The sequence below is a fragment of the Eupeodes corollae genome, chromosome 1 (assembly GCF_945859685.1).
Source record: "Eupeodes corollae chromosome 1, idEupCoro1.1, whole genome shotgun sequence".
Lineage (NCBI taxonomy): Eukaryota > Metazoa > Arthropoda > Insecta > Diptera > Syrphidae > Eupeodes > Eupeodes corollae.
In genome coordinates, this window is record NC_079147.1 from 253,676,616 (window position 1) to 253,685,858 (window position 9,243).

Sequence of the window (9,243 nt, forward strand, 5' to 3'; positions counted from 1 at the left end):
GGTTATTGATGGACATTAATAAAAGCTCAAGGAATGCAGCGGGACTGCATTTTTTCTTATATTGTTGCTTGTACTAAACGGTTCGAAAAAAAATGTTTAATGAGACGAAGAAAGGGTTCGCTTACAACGAAAGCACGTATATTCGATAACAGAGCAGACTTCATCAAATGCCTTTCAAATATCAAAAGCAATAATTTTTCTTTCTTCAAAACAATACAAAAATTTATTAAATTGTTCAGTAAGGTGAATCATGAGATCAACAGTAGAGCTATTTTTATGAAAACCGTACTGTCGGTCATTAAAAAGTTTTTGTTGATCGTGATATTATTTCAACTGATAATATTTAATCAGCGTTTATATGACTTTTGTAAGAAGGCACGTCTCAGTGCAATCAGTTGATAGAGTTGATTCGTGGAATAATTCAGCTATACGATAGTTGTTGCCTTGGAAGGGATCTGCTATTGCTGCACACATCATATGACTTAGATTTACACCTGATAACTGTCGAGTAAAAGAGAATTCGTTTGATATTATGTGTTTTGACAGTTCTTTATAGATGATATGCCATTCTGTCAAAATTTCGTTGAATTAACTTTCAAAAACTCCATAGATTTGATGAACGAAATAAAAAATCACCAAGACGGTAATGAAAATGCATTCTTTTGAAGAAACTCAGTGTGAAGTGCCTTAAAATTTCTTTCAATTTTTTTATTTCTTTTCAACTATGAATCAAGATTAATATAAAATGATGATATGTCAACATTAGTCGCCTTAAAATAATTCAACGAGAAATATATTTTTGCATCAAACTGTGAAGCCACGGTAGTTCCTACAAACGCCGGACGTCAAAATTATTTGACAGCTAAAGCATCTTGCTCATGAGCTACGAACTGCGAAATGTGGATGTTCGCATATTTTGACCGAAATGTCAAATTATAATTAAGTGACTAAGTTGAGTGCTAACAATTTATTCGTTGCAGTGTGGATGGTAAGTAAAACGCGAATAGAGTTTGACAGTTCATAGTAACCACATTTCGTTACTACCAAATTGTTCTTACAAAATTGTCTTGTTTTAGAGAACAAAATGCAATGCAAATAGTATTATCCTTACATAAGTTTCAATTCGTTTCTTATAATTTAAACGAAAATAACGTTAGTTCGTCCATTCGTTGTTCGCTCTCATGTGCAAGGCTCTTAATAATCAAGAGACATCAAAGTGTATTTGGCACCGGTTGTGTAAATTTTACATGCTATTATGACAGTTTTGGTTGATTCGACATTTTTTAAAGGAAATAGCAATTAGTAACGTTTGAAAAACAGTCTATATGTCAAATTCATTCATAAAGATGAATTACATTACTTTAAGCTCTCTTCTAAACCATTATTCATATGAGCGCTATCAACGAACGATGAGGGAATTACAAAATGTGAGTTTATATACATTTGAAGACATATTTCCACACAAATTCTTAACAAAACTATAGCAATATAGTTTCTACATGATTTATGATGCATACTTTTCAATATCATATATTAACAAATTTATTCGTAGCGAAAAACATTGTAGTTGATACGAGCTATCAAACTTTATTCGCGTTCCACATTATCCACACTCGCAACGAATAAAATAATCGCTCGTAATTAACCTGCAAAAATCATTCTTGTTTTGGTTTCGGTGGTAAATGGTGTTCGGCTGTGGCTGAAGGTCAAACGTCATTCGCGAAGAATTAAAAATTCTCATGAAATGTCAAAACCGATGAAGGTATTGTTCATTCGTTGGTCGTTGGCCGTGCTCATGTAAACTGTGCTTAATAAAGAAAAGAGTTCAGAAAAGTTCTTGTCATCCTGTTGTTTGTTTTCGTTCGTTCAGCTTATTAATTTTAAGAAACAAGTGTCTGAAAGACTGACATCTGTCACAAATTAGAGTTTTCGTTGTCCATTTTTTGGGATAGTTTTAAACTATCAAATGATGGTTAATCTTTGTATCACAATATGTTTGGTAAACTTTGACAGAAAAGTACAAAACCTCTTTAGGGCATTTTATTATGTTTGTAAAATATTTTTACTTACCACTGACATGTATGTCAGGAAATTGAAATGATAAAGAAAAATTATAGCTACACCAATGGCGACCCAGTTAAAATCTTTTAACTTTTCTTTTTGTACGCTCCTATATGAGATATATAAATTAGAAATAAAGTATTGGAAGCCATTTTGAGATAATTTAAAAATTGAAAATCTTACTACCACTCCTTAACATATAAACTGGTATTAGATACAACAGTGCGTGTTGCAGCATTTGTTCTGCTTTCAACTTCAGGAAACAAAGAAGCCAAGAATGGTCCATTTACTTAACTCAATTGTATCCTAAACAAGGCTATTGTAAGTTTACTCGGCCTCGCTGTCAAAAGGTATATCTACAATAGAAGTTTTGTAGTTTGAAATTCAAAAAATATCCAACTTAAAAGGTAGTTAAAAAAACAAGATTATAAAATGAAGTATAACTCACTTGAATTATCGTTTGAATATGGCATGGATTGAGAACAAATATCACAGATTCTTCGGCCAATTTAAAACCCATTTCAACTCCAAATATAAAGCACATAAGAATAAGAAGGAAAAGCCTCATAGGCGAATGTGGTTCAGGCGGTCCGGCTGGTACTTCGATGGGATCCATACGTTTGTAGGCCCATCTTATTACCCATAGGCACAGAAATGTCACGATGATTGCTTCAATAATACGGCGTTGATTTGTCATGTAGTTAATGCAATCTGGACCAGCAGTTCGTGGTACTTCGTCGGTAATGCCGCCAATAGCCCAATTCCAGTCAATTGTGAATTTATTTTTGGGATATATTATGTAGTTTGAAAAATTATTGTTTTATGTTTTCTTTTAGATAAGAAGTAAAGTAGGAGTTAGATTAGAGATAAATCGTGGGCATTAAAGGAAATTAAATAGATATAATACTATGAGAGAACAGATTGAAAGAATTTATTTTTTTTTAGTTTTTTAACGTCGTGATTTCCTGCAAAAAAAAAATAAACGAAAATAGCATATTAATTTTAAAATGTTGTGTCAATTATCAATAAAACTAACCTAACTGTTTTTTTTATTTTGTAACACATTTGCATGCGGTGTTTGAGTAAAAGTAATAAGCAACTTAAAATTAAAATTCATCTGAGGAAACTCGTTCACTCGGGTCACTTTTTACAAAAATATTGGCTATAACCGTTCTTACCAACAAAACAAATACATAAGTGCAAAATCTAAGATAGTTTCGAGATTTTGTGAATAAATAGAACTTAAGATTTGACGATTCATCATCATGAGAAAAAAAGGGATCTATGTGCACGATTTAGGTACAAATTTATTCGTTAAGCAGCACATTTTTGATATCTCAAAAAAAAGTTACTGGTTTTGGCGCTATATTACGCTAAACATCTTTCTTTTTGAATTACACGTATTTCAATCACCACCGTAAATCATACTAATGAAGCGACGGCCGAAGACCACACCACCACACATACGCTTTTATGTTGAAGTTGAGAACATTTTTCTTTCTTTCTTCTCCATAAATTTTACAATCCTGCGTTATGAATATTTAAAAAAGTAAATTTTTGACAGTCCTATCGTTGATTTTCGTTAAGTTCCACTTTCTTGAAATTGAGCATTAACAAAATGCTGTAAATTACGTATTCTCAAACGAAAGCTTTTGAAAATTGTTCGTCAGTTTTTAACAACTTTTTCTTAATTCTAACTCAACAGATTCGGCGAATCTTTACCTACGGTTGAGTCTTATGTATTTCCGTTTTCATACCTCTTCATCTCTATCAGCTTGATACAAACATTTGTCCACATTAAAGAAACTTCTAAAGATTTTGTGATTATTATTGTATTATATTTTAAAATGAGGTAAAAAAAGTGGCAAATATTTAATTTCATGCGATTTGACTTTTGTTTCAGAACACTCTTTTGATATATAATTATTTTATCTAATTCCCAATTGAGAGGAAGATAAATGTAGGATTGAGGTGTTGTAAAATGGTTCAATGCGAACATGGTTTTGTAAATAACACATTTCACAAACATTTCTGAACGAAAATTGCAGGTAATGACAGATACCAAACTGAACACTATTGAAACTTGCAATTCTAAAAAGTTTCTTAAAGCTTTTGGACGTTAGAATAAAACTAAACACTTTTTAAATGACAACAAATTTGTTGTACTTAAGCTACAAGTTTTGGTACCATATTTATATAAGACATTTCGAAAACTAATAGCAATTCAAAAATGAACTAAACAAACCAACCTTTTGAAGCATTCAGCGCTCAATTAAATAAAAACAACATGACTGATGGTTGCTGTCAAAACAAATATTTCACTTTGATTTTTTGAAATGTTGTTCAAAACAAACAGTTTTAATTTAAATAAAATAGTATGTAATTGAATAAACTTACAATTTGGCGGTGGTAAATAATATTATTTATAAAGATTACTTTCAGGATTTACAAAAGAAAACAAGGTTTTTTACACCGACAGATGATTGATATAATGAAGAAAAGTTTAACATAATCTTCATATTTTCTTAAGCTTTCTATTTATGTATTAAAATCAATTCCAATTGATCAGAATGCATTTTACTTTCGCAAATAATAATTGAAGGGCTATACTTTGACTTACAAATCGATGGCATTACTTACTTACTTAAGGTGGCGCTACAGTTCTGTGTGAAACAGGGCCCTACCCCAGTTTCGCACTCCAAGTTGGGGGAGGTCACTTTCCGATTGTGCGCGCCAACTGATCCGCGGTCTTCTTCTACCGACTATGACTTTTGTAAGAAGGCACGTCTCAGTGCAATCAGTTGATAATTTAAATGAGAATTAAAAGGATAACATTTCATTAGAATATGTTTTTTACGATCTTTAAGAATTCTTGATACTGTCTATTGTATTGATAACAGGAGCGAGGACACGAAAAATAAGCAGATACAAAACTATGGTCAGATATTTCTAAAGCCGTCAACACACTGATTGTTAATTTACCAGGAATAGAGATGAGAAATAGTATTTTCTGCTCTGGCGTTAAAGTTCGGCACAAGCTAAATAAGGCGTTTAAGCTTACTAAAAGTCACATTAAACATTGTTTTGATTGTTGTAATGGACAGCAAAAAAAAATTGTGAACATTAAAACCGCTCGTTAAAAGTCAAAAACTTATAATAAAATACAATATATCGCTTTTATGTGTTTTATTAGCTACCCATAGGAAGTTATTGTAGTCGGTTCGATTTGTTGAATTGAAAATTTTGACATTTCTCGACGTTTCAAAAGATTTTTAGAGAGATGTCTATGCATGCGTGTGTACGCACGCTCGTACGTCCGTACATCTGTACGTTCGCGACATTTTTTTCGTCGTCCATTATAGCTCAAGAACCAGAAGGGATATCGACTTCTGATAAATTTTGTTAAACAGATAATAATGCAGAAAGATGCATTAGATGATGAAAGGACTCCCAAAATGCGTGGGTGGTTTTTTAACATAGGCATTTAAAACAAGTTTAAACATTTTGGTTGAATTAAATTCTGAATTACGTATTGTATAGTGAAACCAAAAAAGTTTATTTTTGGAAAAAAAATCCTACTAACTTTTTTTTATGCATCAAAAAAACTGAAGACAAATATTCGTCACCTTGAATATTTTACGAGCAAAACATAATTTCATCTCCAAAATATTTTTATGTAACGAGAACAAAAGTTTTAAGATCTTGTAAAATTAAATGAAAATTCGAATTAACATTCTTTTTACAAGAAATATAAAAGCTAAGCAACAATAATAAAAAGGGGCTGGGATGCGACCCACACTGATAACTTCCCATCCCGTCTGTCGATGTGTCTTGCTTCTAAGTTTGTCTATATGTACTAGTACCAATTTTTAAAAAATTTGCGTACTATTTTTTGTAGATTTTTTTAATGAAAAAACGGACTGTTGGATTTTTATATACAAATTACTGAATATCGAAAACAATATTTTCTGTGAAATAAAATAAGTTTGAAGCCAATATTTTTAATTTTTGAAAAGCTATTTAAATTGAAAGTAAATTTTTACCAAGTATTAGAATTGTTTTTTTTAGAGTTTTATTTTTTGTAAAAAAACTGTCAATTCGATTTTTTTCAAAATTTTATCGAATATTGAAAACAATATTTCTTATAAGATAAAATTAGTTTGAAGAAAATATTTCAAGTTTTTGAAAAGATATTTGAGTCAAAAATCAATTTTAACCAACTTTTGGTAAATTTTTATTAGGTTTTTAAGTTTTTGCACAAAAACTTCACAATTTTTCTCAAACTTTAACTGAATGTTGACAACAATATTTTTTGAAAGATTGAAGTAAATCAAAGCCAATATCTCAAAGTTTTCAAAAGATATTTGAGTCGAAAATCAATTTTTACCAACTTTTATACATTCTTTTTTTAGGTTTTTATTTTTTGTAAAAAAACTATCAATTCGATTTTTCTCAAAATTTTTCAAAATGTTGAAAACAATATTTCTCATAATATAAAATAAGTTTGAATCTTAAATTTTAAGTTCTTGAAAAGATATTTGAATCGATATTCAATTTTTACCAACATTGAGTAATGTTTTTCTTAGATTTTTATTTTTTATAAAAAAAACTGTCAATTAGATTTTGCTCAAAATTTTATCAGATATCGAAAACATTATTATTCGTTGCTCAAAATTGTTTTGGAGATAAAATCATATTTCAGTCGTAAAATTTTGGAGGTGACAAATAAATTTTTTCAGTTTTATTGATTTATAAAAAAACCGTTATATTAATTTTTTTCAAAAAATATACTTGTTTGGTATCACGTTACAATATATTATATAAAATTTAATTCAAGTCTCTAGCGTTTTTGGTTCGTAAGATATTTAGGGTTAACCAAAATTTTCACCTTTTTTTCAAACTGCTATGGTAAAAAAACCACCCACGAAATTTTCTTGAGAGCCATTTCTGCATTTTTCTGCCTTATTATCTGTATAACAAAATTTATTTGAAGTCGATATCTCTTCTGGTTCTTGAGCTATGGACGACGAAAAAAATGTCGCGAACGTACGGACGTACGGACGTACGAACGTACGTACACACGCACGCACAGACATCTTTCTAAAAATCTTTTATTTCGACTCTAGGGACCTTGAAGCGTCGAGAAATGTCAAAATTTTCAATTTGACAAATCGGACCCATTACAATAACTTCCTATGGGAAGTTAAAAATTGGTAAAAATGATTTTCGACTCAAACATCTTTTCAAAATTGTGATGTATTGGCTTTAAAATACCTTAAGAAATATTGTTGTCAACATTCTGTAAAATTTGAAGAAAAATCGAATTGATATTTTTTTTTACAAAAAACTAAAAACCTATACAAAAAATTGATTTTTTGACTCATATATCTTTTCAAAACTTTGAAATATTGGCTCAAACTACTTTTACCTTTTAAAAAATATTTTTGTCAACATTCAGTAAAATGTTGTCAGTTTTTTTTACAAAAAATAAGAAGCTAAAAAAAATACTAAAACCTTTTTGACATGTTTCAAAATAATTTCATTCATCCACTTTGTAAAAATTTAAAAAAATACTACTTAAATTGATAAAAATTTGTTTTTGTTTAAAATCCTATTTAAAAAAACTAGATTTTCAAACTAAACTATTTCTTTATATGAAAAATATTGTTGGTCATTTTAAAATGTTTGAAACATAACACTACAACCTACAAACTTGTAAGCAAAACAAATCGACACACGTGATGGGAAGTTATCAGTGTGGGTCGCATTTCAGCCTCTTTTTTAGATAAACTTTCGATACTAACAAATGGATGACCTTATCTAGGAAAAACTTTGTTAATATGAGTGTAGGTTTTATTGTTTAAAGTAGAATTTAAAAGCTTAAACATTTCTTACGGCAACACTTCACTTCACTTCATTAAAATGATTATCTACAATTAAGTTGTTATTTTCAATAAATTCTACAAACATATTTAAGTATCTTAAAGAATTTCCACTGTTAAAGTCAACTACCATTTTTCAACTGCATAATTTTTAGGATAAAGGCATTTTCATCCCTTAAAATAATGTGAGCTATTGAAAAACATAATTTTATTCTCATTTTTGACATGTTTTTTACAAAACTATTAATGGTATCAAAGAAAATTTTATAATATTTATAATTTTGAATGTTTTGGATGACTTTAAAAAATCATAATTTTGGAGTTATTACCACTTTTCACCCACCTTCATTTCTTCTATCCGAATGAAGGGCTCATTTTATTGAATGTTAAGAACGTCTATATGAAACTTTCCACCAAAGCTTAGCACCGTCAGAATTTTCGAGCATTTTAGAACTTTCACACAGTAAAATTCTGATATACAAAAATAAGCCAAATCACAATCCACTGAAATCCAGCTTACTAGAACATCCGTCACTCTTCGCACATGAAAGTACATATGTATCTATAAACATAATGTTAATATAATGAATATTCATAAATGCACCTCACTGTTAATTCATACCCCCAATGCAAGCATAATACAAAAATGTAAAATGATTTGAAAATCCATCATTTCGAGATAAGAGTGATAGCGAGGTAGAAAGAGAGAGAGAGAAAGAGAAGGAATTCTATTTCTATATTACACAAAATTTGATGTGTTTTGGTAAATTAATTGAAAATTGTTTATACAATGTATAATGTATTACTTTTTGAACTGCAACATTCATATGGATCGTAAACTATCTAGGCGCTATATCTGTCATGTCATGGCTCACGGTGTACCAAATAAAGAGTTGCCAAGCTGAGTTTATGAAAACAAAGGTGGTTTTGTACTAAAAACAGTTTCGAAAATAGAAATATCGTCGGTATTAATGATGTCTAATAGTGCTTAAACACAGGAGGTAAATCTTCTAAAAATAAAATAAAAAGAATAGGGCCCAAGATCCCACCTTGTAGTATTTCAGACTTACCTTCGAATTTATTTGATGGAACCATTTTACGAATGGTTCGATAAGACCCATCTTTCTTCATTTAAGCAAAAGAAAGAGACGTTATAGTTTACCAAATCTCTTACTGAAGTGGATAGTGAGGACGCAATTAGAGCCGTAAATATGTTGTATCGAGAAGTGTCTCAAAGGGCTATTGCAAATCGAGTTGTTGTGTCACGGCGAGCTTTCCGAAAGATGTGGAAATGCTGTCA

General features: G+C 30.1%; 1 pseudogene; it reads right to left on the reverse strand.

The window, feature by feature from the left end:
* Positions 1 to 354: 354 nt before the first annotated feature.
* Positions 355 to 9,038, reverse strand: LOC129949857 (transmembrane protein 164-like; annotated as a pseudogene).
* Between the last annotated feature and the right edge of the window lie 205 nt (positions 9,039 to 9,243).